The sequence below is a fragment of the Oncorhynchus kisutch genome, unplaced genomic scaffold (assembly GCF_002021735.2).
Source record: "Oncorhynchus kisutch isolate 150728-3 unplaced genomic scaffold, Okis_V2 Okis06b-Okis10b_hom, whole genome shotgun sequence".
In the NCBI taxonomy this organism is placed as follows: domain Eukaryota; kingdom Metazoa; phylum Chordata; class Actinopteri; order Salmoniformes; family Salmonidae; genus Oncorhynchus; species Oncorhynchus kisutch.
In genome coordinates, this window is record NW_022261983.1 from 19,301,493 (window position 1) to 19,317,182 (window position 15,690).

Consider the following 15,690-nt stretch of genomic DNA (forward strand, 5'->3'; position numbering starts at 1 on the left):
AAAGCACCCCCACAACATGATGCTGCCACCCCCATGCTTCACGGTTGGGATGGTGTTCTTCGGGCTTGCAAGCCTACCCCATTTTCCTCCAAACATAACGATGGTCATTATGGCCAAACAGTTCTATTTTGTTTCAACAGACCAGAGGACATTTCTCCAAAAAAGTACAATCTTTGTCACCATGTGCAGTTGCAAACCGTAGTCTGGCTTTTTTATGGCTCTTTTCGAGCAGTGTCTTCTTCCTTGCTGTGCGGCCTTTCAGGTTATGTCGATATAAGACTATATAGATACTTTTGTACCTGTTTCCTCCAGCATCTTCACAAGGTCCTTTGCTGTTGTTCTGGGATTGATTTGCACTTTTCGCACCAAAGTATGTTCATCTCTAGGAGACAGAACATGTCTCCTTCCTGAGCGGTATGACGGCTGCGGTCCCATGGTGTGTTATACTTGCGTACTATTGTTTGTACAGATGACCGTGGTACCTTCAGGAGTTTGGTAAATTGCTCCCAAGGATGAACCAGACTTGTGGAGGTCTACAATTTTTTTTCTTTTGATTTTCCCATGATGTTAAGCAAAGAGGCACTGAGTTTGAAGGTAGGCCTTGAAATACATCCACAGGTACAGTTCTAATGGACTCAAATGATATCAATTAGCCTATCAGAAGCTTCTAAAGCCATGACATAATTTTCTGGAATTTTCCCAAGCTGTTTAAAGTCACAGTCAACTTAGTGTATGTAAACTTCTGACCCACTGGAATTGTGATACAGTGAATTATAAGTCAAATAATCTGTCTGTAAACAAACTTACTTGTGTCATGCACAAAGTAGATGTCCTGACCGACTTGACAAAACTATAGTTTGTTAACAAGACATTTGTGGAGTGGTTGAAAAATGAGTTTTAATGACTCCAACCTAAGTGTATGTAAACCTCCAACTTCAAATGTATGTGGCAGAGTCTACAGGAAATCACAGACTACAAAAACATAACCAGCCAGCCACAGTCACCAACATCACTCTTCCAGACAAACTAAACTCCTTCTTTGCCAGATTTGAGGATAATACAGTGCCACCGTCGCGGCCCCCTAACAAGGACTGCGCCCCCGCCTCTCCTTCTCCGTGGCCGATGTGAGTAAAACATTTAAACGTGTTAACCCACGTAAGGCTGCTGGCCCAGACGGCATCCCCAGCCGCGTCCTCAGAGCATGCGCAGACCAGCTGACTGGTGTGTTTACGGACATACTCAATCGCTCCCTATCCCAATCTGCTGTCCCCACATGCTTCAAGATGGCCACCATTGTTCCTGTACCCAAGAAGGCAAAGATAACTGAACTAAATGACTACCTCTCCATAGCACTCACCTCTGTCATCATGAAGTGCTTTGAGAGACTAGTCAAGGATCAGATCACCTCCACCTTACCTTCCACCCTAGACCCACTTCAGTTTTTATACCACCCCAACAGGTGCACAGACGATGCAATCGCCATCACACTGCCCTGTTCCATCTGGACAAGAGGAATAGCTATGTAAGAATTCTGTTCATTGACTACAGCTCAGCATTCAACACCATAGTACCTTCCAAGCTCATCATCAAGCTGGAGGCCCTACAAGGGTGCGTGCTCAGCCCCCTTCCTGTACTCCCTGTTCACCAACCACTGCGTGGTCATACACGCCTCAAACTCAATCATCAAGTTTGCAGACGAGACAACAGTAGTAGGCTTGATTACCAACAACGACGAGATGGCCTATAGGGATGAGGTGAGGGCACTCAGAGTGTGGTGTCAGGAAAATAACCAAATAAAACAAAGGAGATGATCGTGGACTTCAGGAAACAGCAGAGGGAGCACCCCCCACCCCCTATCCACATCGAAGGGACAGCGGTGGAGAAGGTGGAACATTGTAAGTTCCTCTGCGTACACATCACAGACAAACTTTTAGAGATGCACAATCAAGAGCATCCTGTCGGGCTGTATCACCGCCTGGTACAGCAACTGCACCGCCCTCAACTGCAAGACTCTCCAGAGGGTGGTGCGGTCTGCACAACGCATCACTACCTGCCCTCTATGACACCTACAGTCGTGGCCTAAAAGTTTTGAGAATGACACAAATATGAATTTCCACAAAGTTTGCTGCTTCAGTGTCTTTAGATATTTTTGTTAGATGTTACTATGGATACTGAAGTATAATTACAAGCATTTCATAAGTGTCACAGGCTTTTATTGACAATTACATGAAGCTGATGCAAAGAGTCAATATTTGCAGTGTTGACCCTTCTTTTTCAAGACCTCTGCAATCCGCCCTGGCATGCTGGCAATTAACTTCTGGGCCACATTGTTGTTCTGTAGAATTTGCAGACAACAAAGCCAAAGAGTGCTGTCAGCCTTAGAGGTAAAAAAAGAAGAAAAGAAGGACGAATGCAATGGTGGTGCTCTTGCGATATGCAGGGGAAAAAAACTACATAGCAAGCACATTACATCAAAAATATATTCACAGTAGACGACCACTGTAATCTGAAGCTTGTACGGCCATCCGCTCTCCAAAAGTCAGCAAATTATAGAAACACTATTTCTAGGCTGGTCTAGTAACTGATGGCATTATATAATCAATGCTTGGGAGTTTGTCAGAATTTGTGGGTTTTTGTTTGTCCTCCCGTCTCTTGAGGATTGACCACAAGTTTTCAATGGGATTAAGGTCTGGGGAGTTTCCTGACCATGGACCCAAAATATCAATGTTTTGTTCCCCGAAAACATTATGCGTTATGACTTTTGCCTTATGGCAAGGTGCTCCATCATGCTGGAAACGGCATTGTTCATCACCAAACTGTTCCTGGATGGTTGGGAGAAGTTGCTCTCTGAGGATGTGTTGGTACCATTCTTTATTCATGGCTGTGTTCTTAGACAAAATTGTGAGTGATCCCACTCCCTTGGCTGAGAAGCAACCCCACACATGAATGGTCTCAGGATGCTTTACTGTTGGCATGACACAGGACTGATGGTCGCTCACCTTGTCTTCTCCGGAGAAGCTTTTTCCGGATGCCCCAAACAATCGGAAAGTGGATTCATCAGAGAAAATGACTTTACCCCAGTCCTCAGCAGTCCAATCCCTGTACCTTTTGCAGAATATCAGTCCATCCCTGATGTTTTTCCTGGAGAGAAGTGGCTTCTTTGCTGCCCTTCTTGACACCAGGCCATCCTTCAAAAGTCTTCGCCTCACTGTGCGTGCAGATACACTCACACCTGCCTGCTGCCATTCCTGAGCAAGCTCTGTACTGGTGGTGCCCCAATCCCACAGCTGAATCAACTTTAGGAGACGGTCCTGGTGCTTTTCCGATTTTCTTGGGCACCCTGAAGCCTTCTTCACAACAATTGAACCGCTCTCCTTGAAGTTCTTGATGATCCGATAAATGGTTGATTTAGGTGCAATCTTATTGGCAGCAATATCCTTGCCTGTGAAGCCCATTTTCTGCAAAGCAATGATGACGGGACGTGTTTCCTTGCTGTTAACCATGGTTGACAGAGGAAGAACAATGATTCCAAGCACCACCCTCCTTTGAAGCTTCCAGTCTGTTATTCGAACTCAATCAGCATGACAGAGTGATCTCCAGCTTTGTCCTCGTCAACACTCACACCTGTGTTAACGAAAGAACCACTGACATGATGTCAGCTGGTCCTTTTGTGGCAGGGCTGAAATGCAGTGGAGATGTTTTTTGGGGATTCAGTTAATTTGCATGGCAAATAGGGACTTTGCAATTAATTGCAATTCATCTGATCACTCTTCATAACATTCTGGAGTATATGCAAATTGCCATCATACAAACTGAGGCAGCAGACTTTGTGAAAATTAATATTTGTGTCATTCTCAAAACTTTTAGCCACGACTATACAGCACCCGATGTCACAGGGAGGCCAATAAGATAATCAAGGACAACAACCACCCGATGTCACAGGAAGGCCAAAAAGATAATCAAGGACAATAACCACCTGATGTCACAGGAAGGCCAGAAAGATAATCAAGGACAACAACCACCCGATGTCACAGGAAGGCCAGAAAGATAATCAAGGACAACAACCACCCAATCCACTGCCTGTTCACCCCGCTATCATCCAGAAGGCGAGGTCAGTACAGGTGCATCACAGCTGGGACCGAGCGACTGAAAAACAGTTTCTATCTCAAGGCCATCAGACTGTTAAACAGCCACCACTAACATTGAGTGGCTGCTGCACACATGGAGACTGGCCACTTTAATAAATGGATCACTAGTCACTTTAAACAATGACACTTTATATAATGGCACTTTTAATAATGTTTACATATCGTACATTACTCATATCATATGTATATACTGTATTTTATACCATCTATTGCATCTTGCCGCTCGGCCATCACTCATCCATATATTTACATGTACATCATCTCATTCACCCCTTTAGATTTGTGTGTATTAGGTAGTTGTTGGGAATCGTTAGATTACTAGTTAGATATTACTGCACTGTTGGAACTAGAAGCACAAGCATGTTGCTACACTCGCATTAACATCTGCTAACCATGTGTATGTGACCGATAACATCTGCTAACCATGTGTATGTGACCAATAACATCTGCTAACCATGTGTATGTGACCAATAACATCTGCTAACCATGTGTATGTGACCAATAACATCTGCTAACCCTGTGTTTGTGACCAATAACATCTGCTAACCATGTGTAGGTGACCAATAACATCTGCTAACCATGTGTATGGAGAGAGATGGGGAGGGGGTGGAGAGAGATGAGGGGGTGGAGAGAGATGGGGAGGGGGTGGAGAGAGATGAGGGGGTGGAGAGAGATGAGGGGTGGAGAGAGATGGGGAGGGGGGTGGAGAGAGATGAGGCAGTGGAGAGAGATGAGGGGGTGGAGAGAGATGGGGAGGGGGTGGAGAGAGATGAGGGGGTGGAGAGAGATGGGGAGGGGGTGGAGGAGAGATGAGGGGGTGGAGAGAGATGGGTAGGGGGTGGAGAGAGATGGGGAGGGGGTGGAGAGAGATGGGGAGAAATGGAGAGGGGTGGAGAGAGATGGGGAGGGGGTGGAGAGAGATGGGGAGGGGGTGGAGAGAGATGGGGAGAAATGGAGAGGGGGTGGAGAGAGAAAGAAAGGGGGTGGAGAGACCTGGGGAGGGGGTGGAGAGAGATGAGGGGGGTGGAGAGAGATGGGGAGAAATGGAGAGGGGTGGAGAGAGAAGGAAAGGGGGGTGGAGAGAGATGGGGAGGGGGTGGAGAGAGAAGGAAAGGGGGTGGAGAGACATGGAGAGGGGGGTGGAGAGACATGGAGAGGGGGTGGAGAGAGAAGGAAAGGGGGTGGAGAGAGATGGGGAGGGGGTGGAGAGAGATGGGGAGAAATGGAGAGGGGGTGGAGAGAGAAGGAAAGGGGGTGGAGAGAGAAGGAGAGAGAAGGAGAGGGGGTGGAGGGAGATGGAGAGGGGGTGGAGAGAGAAGGAGAGAGATGGAGAGGGGGGTAGAGAGATGGAGAGGGGGTGGAGAGAGAAGGAGAGAGAAGGAGAGGGGGTGGAGAGATGGAGAGAGAAGGAGAGAGAAGGAGAGAGATGGAGAGAGATGGAGAGGGGCTGGAGAGAAGGAGAGGGGGTGGAGAGATGGAGAGAGAAGGAGAGGGGGTGGAGAGATGGAGAGAGAAGGAGAGGGGGGTGGAGAGCGATGGAGAGAGAAGGAGAGAGAAGGAGAGGGGCTGGAGAGAAGGAGAGGGGGTGGAGAGATGGAGAGAGAAGGAGAGGGGGTGGAGAGATGGAGAGAGAAGGAGAGGGGGTGGAGAGCGATGGAGAGAGAAGGAGAGAGGAGAGGGGGTGGAGAGATGGAGAGAGAAGGGAGAGGGGGTGGAGAGCGATGGAAAGAGAAGGAGAGAGATGGAGAGGGGGTGGAGAGAGAAGGAGAGAGAAGGAGAGGGGCTGGAGAGAAGGAGAGGGGGTGGAGAGATGGAGAGAGAAGGAGAGGGGGTGGAGAGATGGAGAGAGAAGGAGAGGGGGTGAGAGCGATGGAGAGAGAAGGAGAGGAGGAGAGGAGAGGGGGGTGGAGAGATGGAGAGAGAAGGAGAGGGGGGTGGAGAGCGATGGAAAGAGAAGGAGAGAGATGGGAGAGGGGGTGGAGAGAGAAGGAGAGAGAAGGAGAGGGGGTGTGGAGAGAGATGGAGAGATGGGGTGGAGAGAGAGGAGAGAGAGGAGAGGGGGTGGAGAGAGAAGGAGAGAGAAGAGAGGGGGTGGAGAGGGGGAGGAGAGAGAAGGGGGGGGTGGAGAGAGGGGGAGAGGGGTGGAGGAGATGGAGGAGGGGGAGAGAGATGGAGAGGGGGGGGTGGAGAGAGAAGAAAGGAGGTGGAGAGATGGAGAGAGAAGGAGGGGCGTGGAGAGAGATGGAGAGGGGTGGAGAGAGATGGAGAGGGGGTGGAGAGAGATGGAGAGAGAAGTAGAGAGAAGGAGAGGGGTGGAGAGAGATGGAGAGAGGGGGTGGAGAGAGAAGGAGAGAGGGGTGGAGAGAGATGGAGAGGGGGTGGAGAGAGATGGAGAGGGGGTGGAGAGAGAGAGGAGAGAGAGGGAGAGAAGTAGAGAGAAGGAGAGGGGGTGGAGAGAGATGGAGAGAGAGAGAGAAGGAGAGGATGGAGAGGGGGTAGGTAGAGAGAAGGAGAGAGAAGGAGAGGGGGTGGAGAGAGATGGATGAGGGGTGGAGAGAGAGAGAGGGGGTGGATAGAGAAGGAAAGGAGGTGGAGAGAGATGGAGAGAGAAGGAGAGGGCGTGGAGAGAATGGAGAGGGGGTGGAGGAGAGATGGAGAGGGGGGTGGAGAAGATGGAGGGAGAGAGAGTACGAGAGAAGGAGAGGGGGTGGAGAGAGATGGAGGAGAGGGGGTGGAGAGAGAAGGAGAGAGGGGGTGGAGAGAGATGAAAGGGGGTGGAGAGAGATGGAGAGGGGTGGAGAGAGATGGAGAGGGGGTGGAGAGAGATGGAGCGCGGGTGGAGAGAGATGGGAAAGGGGGGTGGAGAGATGGAGAGGGGGGGGTGGAGGGAGAGAAGGAGAAGGGGGTGGAGAGAGATGGAGAGAGGGGGCTGAGAGAGAGAAGGAGAGAGGGTGGAGGAGAGATGGAGAGGGGTGGAGAGAGAAGGAGAGGGGTTGGATAGAGAAGGAAAGGAGGTGGAGAGAGATGGAGAGAGAAGGAGAGGGCGTGGAGAGAGATGGAGAGGGGGTGGAGAGAGATGGAGAGGGGGTGGAGAGAGATGGAGAGAGAAGTAGAGAGAAGGAGAGGGGGTGGAGAGAGATGGAGAGAGGGGGTGGAGAGAGAGGAGAGAGGGGGTGGAGAGAGATGGAAAGGGGGGGGTGGAGAGAGATGGAGAGGGGGTGGGTGGAGAGATGGAGAGGGGGGTGGAGAGAGAGAGATGGAGAGCGGGTGGAGAGAGATGGAAAGGGGGTGGAGAGAGATGGAGAGCGGGTGGAGAGAGATGGAAAGGGGGTGGAGAGATGGAGAGGGGGTGGAGAGAGAAGGAAAGGGGGGTGGAGAGAGATGGAGAGGGGGTGGAGAGAGAAGGAGAGAGGGTGGAGAGAGATGGAGGGGGGGGGTGGAGAGAGAAGGAGAGGGGGTGGATAGAGAAGGAAAGGAGGTGGAGAGAGATGGAGAGAGAAGGAGAGGGCGTGGAGAGAGATGGAGAGGGGGGTGGAGAGGATGGAGAGGGGGGTGAGAGAGATGGAGAGAGAAGTAGAGAGAAGAGAGGGGGGTGGAGAGAGATGGAGAGAGGGGGTGGAGAGCGAAGGAGAGGGGGGTGGAGAGAGATGGAAAGGGGTGGAGAGAGAGGAGAGGGGGTGGAGAGAGATGGAGAGGGGGTGGAAGAGAGATGGAGAGAGATGGAAAGGGGGTGGAGAGATGGAGAGGGGGTGGAGAGAGAAGGAAAGGGGGTGGAGAGAGATGGAGGAGGGGGGTGGGAGAGATGGAGAGGGGTGGAGAGAGAAGGAGAGGGGGTGGAGAGAGAAGGAAATGGGGGTGGAGAGATGGATAGGGGGTGGAAGGGGGACCGAGGAGAAATATGGAGATGGCGAGGGAGGGAGGAGGGGCTGGGAGAGAACTGAGAAAGTACCCCTTTTTTCATTTTCTCTATCCTCTCTCTCTGTACGTCACAACTCTGATCTCTCTCCTTCTCTCATCTCTGTACGTCACAACTCTGATCTCTCTCCTTCTCTCTCTGTACATCACAACTCTGATCTCTCTCCTTCTCTCTCTCTGTACGTCACAACTCTGATCTCTCTCCTTCTCTTATCCTCTCTCTCTGTACGTGCACAACTCTGATCTCTCTCCTTCTCTTATCCTCTCTGTCTGTACGTCACAACTCTGATCTCTCTCCTTCTCTTATCCTCTCTGTCTGTACGTCACAACTCTGATCTCTCTCCTTCTCTCATCCTCTCTCTCTGTACGTCACAACTCTGATCTCTCTCCTTCTCTCATCCTCTCTCTCTCTGTACGTCACAACTCTGATCTCTCTCCTTCTCTTATCCTCTCTGTCTGTACGTCACAAACTCTGATCTCTCTCCTTCTCTCATCCTCTCTCTCTGTACGTCACAACTCTGATCTCTCTCCTTCTCTTATCCTCTCTCTCTGTTTTTTCACAACTCTGATCTCTTTCCTCTCTCTCCTTCTCTCTTTCTGTATTCCACAACTCTGATCTCTCTCCTTCTCTCTGTCTTTTTTCACAACTCTGATCTCTCTCTTCTCTCATCCTCTGTCTCTGTACGTCACAACTCTGATCTCTCTCTTCTCTCATCCTCTCTCTCTGTACGTCACAACTCTGATCTCTCTTCCTTCTCTCTGTTTTTCACAACTCTGATCTCTCTCCTTCTCTCATCTTCTCTCTCTCTTTACGTCACAACTCTGATCTCTCTCCTTCTCTTATCCTCTCTGTCTGTACGTCACAACTTGATCTCTCTCCTTCTCTCTGTACATCACAACTCTGATCTCTCTCCTTCTCTCTCTCTGTACGTCACAACTCTGATCTCTCTCCTTCTCTCTCTGTACATCACAACTCTGATCTCTCTCCTTCTCTCTCTCTGTACGTCACAACTCTGATCTCTCCTTCTCTCTCTCTGTACGTCACAACTCTGATCTCTCTCCTTCTCTCTCTGTACGTCACAACTCTGATCTCTCTCCTTCTCTCTCTCTGTACGTCACAACTCTGATCTCTCTCCTTCTCTCTCTGTACGTCACAACTCTGATCTCTCTCCTTCTCTCTCTCTGTACGTCACAACTCTGATCTCTCTCCTTCTCTCTCTCTGTACGTCACAACTCTGATCTCTCTCCTTCTCTTATCCTCTCTCTCTGTACGTCACAACTCTGATCTCTCTCCTCTCTTATCCTCTCTCTCGGTACGTCACAACTCTGATCTCTCCTTCTCTCTCTCTGTACGTCACAACTCTGATCTCTCTCCTTCTCTCTCTGTACATCACAACTCTGATCTCTCTCCTTCTCTCTCTCTGTACGTCACAACTCTGATCTCTCTCCTTCTCTCTCTCTGTACGTCACAACTCTGATCTCTCTCCTTCTCTTATCCTCTCTCTCTGTACGTCACAACTCTGATCTCTCTCCTTCTCTATCCTCTCTCTCTGTACGTCACAACTCTGATCTCTCTCCTTCTCTCTCTCTGTACGTCACAACTCTGATCTCTCTCCTTCTCTTATCCTCTCTCTCTGGACGTCACACTCTGATCTCTCTCCTTCTCTTATCCTCTCTCTCTGTAGGTCACAACCTCTGTACTCTTCTCCTTCTCTATCCTCTCTCAATATACGTCACACAAGCTCTGATTCTCTCTCCTTCTCTCTCTCTGTACGTCACACAACTCTGATCTCTCTCCTTCTCTGATCCTCTCTCTCTGTACGATCACAACTCTGATCTCTCCTCCTTCTCTCTCTGTTTTCACAACTCTGATCTCTCTCCTTCTCTCATCCTCTGTCTCTGTATTCCACAACTCTGATCTCTCTCCTTCTCTCTCTCCTTCTCTCCATCCTCTCTCTCTCTGATCTCTCTCCTTCTCAATTCAATTCAATTCAAGGGGCTTTATGGCATGGGAAAATGTGTAACATTGCCAAAGCAAGTGAGGTAGATAATATACAAAGTGAATATATAAGTGAAAAACAAACACATTAAACAGTAAACATTACACATACGAAGAAGTTTCAAAACAGTAAAGACATTCAAATGTCATATTATATATATATATACAGTGTTCTAACAATGTACCAAATGGTTAAAGGACACAAGATAAAATAAATAAGCATAAATATGTGTTGTATTTACAATGGTGTTGGTCTTCACTGGTTGACCTTTTTCTCGTGGCAACAGGTCACAAATCTGGCTGCGTGATGGCACACTGTGGTATTTCACCCAGTAATTGGGAGTTTTAGTCAAAATTGATTTGTTTCGAATTCTTTGTGGATCTGTGTAATCTGAGGGAAATATGTCTCTCTAATATGGTCATTACACTTGGGCAGGAGGTTAGGAAGTGCAGCTCAGTTTCCACCTCATTTTGTGGGCAGTGAGCAACATAGCCTGTCTTCTCTTGAGAGCCTGTCTGCCTACGGCGGCCTTTCTCAATAGCAAGGCAGTATGCTCACTGATGTCTGTACATAGTCAAAGCTTTTCCTAATTTTGGGTCAGTCACAGTGGTCAGGTATTCTGCCGCTGTGTACTCTCTGTTTAGGGCCCAATAGCATTCTAGTTGCTCTGTTTTTTTGTTTAATTCTTTCCAATGTGTCAAGTAATTATCTTTTTGTTTTCTCTGATTTGGTTGGGTCTAATTGAGCTGCTGTCTGGGGCTCTGTAGGGTGTGTTGTGTTTGTGAACAGAGCCCCAGGACCAGCTTGCTTAGGGGACTCTTCTCCCAGGTTCATCTCTCTGTAGGTGATGGCTTTGTTATGGACGGTTTGGGGAATCGCTCCTTTAGGTGGTTATAGAATTTACGGCTCCTTTTCTGGATTTTGATAATTAGTGGGTATCGGCCTTATTCTGCTCTGCATGCATTATTTGGTGTTCTACGTTGTACACGGAGGATATATTTTGCAGTATTCTGCGTGGCAGGGTCTCAATTTGGTGTTTGTCCCATTTGTGAAGTCTTGGTTGGTGAGCGGACCCCAGACCTCACAACTGTAAAGGGCAAGGGCTCTATGACTGATTCAAGTATTTTTAGCCAAATCCTAATTGTTGAAATTTATGTTCCTTTTGATGGCATAGAATGCCCTTCTTGCCTTGTCTCTCAGATCGTTCACAGCTTTGTGGAAGTTACCTTTGGTGCTGATGTTAGGGCCAAGGATGTATAGTTTTTTGTGTGCCTAGGGCAACAGTGTCTAGATGGAATTTGTATATGTGGTCCTGGTGACTGGACCTTTTTTGGAACACCATTATTTTGGTCTTACTGAGATTTACTGTCAGGGCCCAGGTCTGACAGAATCTGTGCATAAGATCTAGGTGCTGCTGTAGGCCCTCCTTGGTTGTGACAGAAGCACAAGATCATCAGCAAACAGCAGACATTTGACTTCGAATTCTAGCAGGGGGAGGCCGGGTGCTGCAGACCTTCTAGTGCCGCCGCCAATTCGTTGATATATATGTGGAAGAGGGTGGGCCTTTAGCTACATCCCTGTCTCACCCACGACCCTGTGTGAAGAAATGTGTGTGTTTTTTGCCCAATCTCTCTCTGTCTCTCTGTTTTTCACAACTCTGATCTCTCTCCTTATCTTTTTATTTACCTTTATTTAACTAGGCAAGTCAGTTAAGAACAAATTCTTATTTACAATGACGGCCTGGGAACAGTGGGTTAACTGCTGTTCAGGGGCAGAGCAGAACGACAGATTTGTTTTGTCAGCTCGGGGGTTTGAACTTGCAACCTTCCGGTTACTAGTCCAACGCTCTAACCTCAACGCTCTGTACTTCACAACTCTGATCTCTTTCCTCTCTCCTTCTCTCTCTCTGTACTTCACAACTCTGATCTCTTTCCTCTCTCTCTCTGTACGTCACAACTCTGATCTCTTTCTCTCTCTCTCTGTACGTCACAACTCTGATCCTTCCTCTCTCTCCTTCTCTCTCTCTGTATTCCACAACTCTGATCTCTCTCCTCTCTCTCTGTACGTCACAACTCTGATCTCTTTCCTCTCTCTCTCTGTACGTCACAACTCTGATCTCTTTCCTCTCTCTCTCTGTACTTCACAACTCTGATCTCTTTCCTCTCTCTCTCTGTACGTCACAACTCTGATCTCTTTCCTCTCTCTCTGTACGTCACAACTCTGATCTCTTTCCTCTCTCCTCTCTCTCTCTGTATTCCACAACTCTGATCTCTCTCCTTCTCTCTCTGTATTCCACAACTCTGATCTCTCTCCTTCTCTCTCTGTTTTCACAACTCTGATCTCTCTCCTTCTCTCATCCTCTCTCTCTGTATTCCACAACTCTGATCTCTCTCTCCTCTCCCCTCCCTTGTGACCGCCCCTGAGAGAGAGAAATACAAATAAACAGTTGTCCTGTTGCAAAGAAGCAGGTTTGAATGATTTGAAATGAAGCTGTGTTCTGTCTTCTTGTCAGCGCTGTACATTGTATTTCTCCTTGGGATTAGAAGAACCCTGTCTGGCTTTACTCCAGAAACTTCTGGTTTCAGGTTTTGATTGAACAGCAGTGTCCTGCGTTTCAGGTCACCAGCTGGTCTAACAAAGATAAGGCAGACTACTCTCTCCCTCCCCTCCATCCCTACACCTCACCCTCCCTCCCTCCTTCGCTCCATCCTTTTCTCCATCTGCACTGGTAGAGGGAAAGTGGACAGAGAAATGCTTTGAAAGATCAAATCCTCTCAGACACTAACTGCCAAGACCATCCACTCTGAGGAACTCTCTGTCCTTCTCTCATCCCCTCCCTCCACCCTCTCAGACACTAACTGCCAAGACCATCCACTCTGAGGAACCTCTCTGTCCTTCTCTCATCCCCTCCCTCCACCCCTCTCAGACACTAACTGCCAAGACCATCCACTCTGAGGAACCTCTCTGTCCTTCTCTCATCCCCTCCCTCCACCCCTCTCAGACACTAACTGCCAAGACCATCCACTCTGAGGAACCTCTCTGTCCTTCTCTCATCCCCTCCCTCCAACCCTCTCTCCACCCTTGCTTCTCTCCTTCTCTCATCCCTCCCTCCACCCCCTCTCCAACCTTCCTTTCTCTCCTTCTCTCATCCCCTCTCCACCCCTCTCTCCACCCTTCCTTTCTCTCCTTCTCTCATCCCTCCCTCCACCCCTCTCTCCACCCTTCCTTCTCTCCTCATCCCCTCCCTCCACCCCCTCTCTCCCCCTTCCTTTCTTCCTTTCTGAAACTAGTCTAGTGTTGGTCCCTTTGGGACCCAGGATTTGAAAACTAGTCTAGTGTTGGTCCCTTGGGACCGCAGGATGAAACTAGTCTAGTGTTGGCCCCTTTGGGACCACAGGATGAAACTAGTCTAGTGTTGGTCCCTTTGGGACCGCAGGATGAAACTAGTCTAGTGTTGGCCCCTTTGGGACCCCAGGATGAAACTAGTCTAGTGTTGGTCCCTTTGGGACCCCAGGATGAAACTAGTCTAGTGTTGGCCCTTTGGGACCGCAGGATGAAACTAGTCTAGTGTTGGCCCCTTTTGGGACCGCAGGATGAAACTAGTCTAGTGTTGGCCCTTTGGGACCCCAGGATGAAACAAGTCTAGTGTTGGCCCTTTGGGACCCCAGGATGAAACTAGTCTAGTGTTGGCCCCTTTGGGGGACCCCTGAGATGAAACTAGTCTAGTGTTGGCCCTTGGGACCGCAGGATGAAACTAGTCTAGTGTTGGCCCTTTGGGACCCCAGGATGAAACAAGTCTAGTGTTGGCCCCTTTGGGACCAGGATCAGGATGAAACTAGTCTAGTGTTGGCCCCGTTGGGACCAGGACCAGGAGAAAAAACTAGTATTGTTGGCCCCTTTGGGTCCCCAGGATGAAACTAGTCTAGTGTTGGCCCCTTTGGGACAACAGGATGAAACTAGTCTAGTGTTGGCCCTTTGGGTCCCCAGAACCAGGATGAAACTAGTCTAGTGTTGGCCCCTTTGGGACCCAGAACCAGGATGAAACTAGTCTAGTGTTGGCCACTTTGGGTCCCCAGGATGAAACTAGTCTTGTGTTGGCCCTTTGGGTCCCCAGAACCAGGATGAAATAGTCTAGTGTTGGCCCTTTGGGACCCCAGGATGAAACTAGTCTAGTGTTGGCCCCTTTGGGACCCAGGATGAAACTAGTCTAGTGTTGGCCCCTTTGGGACCCAGGACCAGGATTCAGAAACACTGCAGTCTACTAGAGAGAGATCCTCCATCCCTCTGTCCCTTTGTTCTAGGATATAAAGCTCTCACAGGGTGGCACTGATTACCCCCCACTATAAAGCTCTCACAGGGTGGCACTGATTACCTCACAATATAAAGCTCTCACAGGTGGCACTGATTACCTCCCACTATAAAGCTCTCACAGGGTGGCACTGGTTACTCCCAATAAAGCTCTCACAGGGTGGCACTGATTACCTCCCACTATAAAGCTCTCACAGGGTGGCACTGGTTACCTCCCACTATAAGCTCTCACAGGGTGGCACTGGTTACCTCCACTATAAAGCTCTCACAGGGGCACTGGTTACCTCCACTATAAGCTCTCACAGGGTGGCACTGCTGATTGTGCCCTTTCTGTTTGTCTCTCTCTTTCTCTCTCCCTCCCTCGTTGTCTCTTCTCTCTTTCTCTCTCCCTCCCTCTCTCTCTTTCTCTTCTCTCTCCCTCTTCTCCCCCCCCCTCTCTCTCTTTCTCTCTCTCTCACTGCTGTAAAGTGTGTAGTTTGGTTCAGTACTGCGTGTCCAGGGAACTTGATGACAGTAGCACTAGCCATAGCTTTGACTATAACTGCTGTAAAGCTGTGCCGCTCTCCTGGTGCTGAAGTTACACTGAGAAAGGCCCTCTTTTCTCTCTCTCATCCTCCCACTCTCTTTCTCGCCCTCCTCCTCTCCCTCATTCTCTCTCCCATTCTCTCAGTCCATCTCTCCATCTATCCCCTTATCTCAATCAATCTCTCTCTCTCTCTCCTGAACAAAAAACATATAAACACACATGTAAAGTGTTTCTTGAGCTGAAATAACAGATCCCAGAAAATTTTCCATATGCACAAAAAGCTCATTTCTATCAAAATGTTGTGCACAAATCTGTTTACATCCCGGTTAGTGAGTATTTCTTCTTTGCCAAGATAAATCCATCCACCTGACAGGTGTGGCATATCAAGAAGCTAATTAAACAGCATGATCATCATTACACAGGTGCACTTTGTGCTGGGGACAATAAAGGCCACTCTAAAAAGTTAAGTTTTGTCCAACAACACAGACAAGAAGTTTTGAGGGAGTGTGTAATTGTCATGAGGACTGCAGTGATGTCCACCAGAGTTGATGCCAGAATTCAATGTTCATTTTCTACCATACGTTCCCTCCAACTTTGTTTACAGAATTGTTCAGTACGCAACCGGCCTTCAACCGCAGACCACATGTAGATGTCAGCCCAGGACCTCCCGTCCGTCTTTTTCTCTCCTGCGGGAATGTGAGGAGGCGGGTGATGAGGAGTATTTTTGTCTGTAATAATAAAACCCTTTTGTGGGGCAAAAGAAAAACTCATTCTGATTAGCCTGGAACCCCAT